The sequence below is a fragment of the Schistosoma haematobium genome, chromosome 1 (assembly GCF_000699445.3).
Source record: "Schistosoma haematobium chromosome 1, whole genome shotgun sequence".
Taxonomy (NCBI): domain Eukaryota; kingdom Metazoa; phylum Platyhelminthes; class Trematoda; order Strigeidida; family Schistosomatidae; genus Schistosoma; species Schistosoma haematobium.
In genome coordinates, this window is record NC_067196.1 from 35,329,502 (window position 1) to 35,331,730 (window position 2,229).

Below are 2,229 nucleotides of genomic sequence, written 5' to 3' on the forward strand. Positions count from 1 at the left end.
TGGCCAATTGAGACTATAACTCGATTATCTTACAAATAAAGAGTAATCAGTTTACGATCATCACACTTAAGGATGAATTTCCCAGCTAGTTGTTCTGTAGTGAACAAGATCACAAGTGAGGACAATCGAATGTGATTAAGTACAAAATTACAGAACGTCTTAGTAAAGTGTGAGAACCATAGAGTAAATACTTCATTTGCAAAATATCAGTCAACCGTCTCAGACTTCGTTTCCACACCAATCATCCTGTTCTCATTCTCTTTTCTTTGATCTTCTTAACCGTCTGCCACCAAGCATTTCACTTCCGATTGATGATATATCCTACTCATATCAGCCGACATCAGTAGCATACACCACAGTTCCATTAAATTCAAAGATCTTGAGTTATTGGAAATCAGGTAGAGATAAGTGTAATAGACCATGCTGTATTTTCACATCCATGTAAGCTCTGCTAACTAACCTCTTCATATTCTCGGTAGTTGATTTTTGAAAAACATAACTTCGTCATAATTAGGTAGTTCATATGAAATAGTCCAGCTGAGTTTGCTTCCCAACTTCAGAATGCCACTTATCATATTCAGGAAATACAAAAATGAAATAAATATTAGTCTGCATAAATTGCGCATCACAATTATAAGATGGTATATTTCGTGATGCATCCTTATAACGACCTTGTGGAGTTCGATTATAGAAATATTTATTTAATTGTGGCATGATGTTCCAGATTAAAAGAGTCACCTATGAGGATAAGGTGTCCTCAAACTATGAATATCTTCAGCAAATGCAGCATCGCTTGCCCTTCGGTTACGCTCGTTTCCACCAAGAGGCCATCAAACACGGTCTGATTAAAAATGTACTAACCCGCCAAAAATGCGAAGTAAATTGTGAGATCGTATTAACCTCATCACCTCAACAGGTTTTCTTTACTGAAAACGAAACAAGGCCCCGAAGGTTAGATTTTTGATTATTAATTGGGGGGAGATTATAAAGACTGAAGTACAGTTCGTGACTTAATGTTCGAGAAAATGCTGAAGAAGTGATAACTCCCAAAAATATTATGGGCTATTTATTATTCATACCTTTATTCCATAATTACTAAGTAAATGCACTACCATGTTTCTATATTACGTTTATTGATCCTTCTTGTTTCTCTAACCATTACACTACGTCTCATTATTTCTAGTTGATTGCTTATCTGTTTGCCCGGTCTAACTGCCATTTCTCATGTTGATGTATAACTATGATTTTCTATTTTATGGTGTGATTTATTTCGGCATCTCCGTAATATCAACCCATTTTTGCTTGGAACAAACGAGAACTGGACCTTAGCTGCAATTTCATCTTTTCGTACTGGTTGGGAATAGGAAAAGCTGAGCGAATCTGCAAACCAATAGGAGCGAAACTTGAATTATCTCAAGGTTAATTTTGTCGGTCAGATCGCATCACTCGTTATGACTAAGGATGCTAGGTTACAGCTCAAATATTATATGCGGAGCCAGAACCCTGATTTGCGAATTTAGGAAATGATACCGAATAACGTAGGTCATATTTAATATGTAATAGTACTCAGGCAACGTATATGTAACTCCTCGAATAAATGGAACCTACCAAAACTAACCATTCACAAATCCTAAATATAGGATAAATAGTAAATATTTCAAATCAGTAACCGTAGTTTTCGGCAAACATGTGAGTTGAATGTATTATCGGTTTATAAACATTTTGTTGCAGGAAAACGTGAATACAAAACAAATTTACGACTGACAGAAATTAGGTTACATTTATTTTGCCTTTGTCGTACATTTTTAGCACTAAAGGAATATTCGTAACAAGCATATATAGAGCCAAAATTTACTTCCGTTAGTTTTATTTTCATAAACTAAAACTAGAAAGTCTACTATACCACAGAAACACTACAAATTCCCTAAGTATTATCATTATTGTGAATCTATATTTTGGTATGCTCGTATTATAACTTATTTTGTAGACGCCTAGACACTCAACCGGGCGCTTGAAAAAAACAGACCATATCTATCTGCCATATTAATATATGGTTCCCCCCCCGACGCTATGTATGTCTGCTTGTTCTACCAACCCATGCAAACTGGGTGATATAGAGCAACTCTTTAGAATTTTATATTGTACCATTAATAATTTAGACTTTCGTAGTTGATCTCCGACATTTACGTTGGCTGACGAAAGGTGGTTCAGCAGAGTTGGGGAAACGTA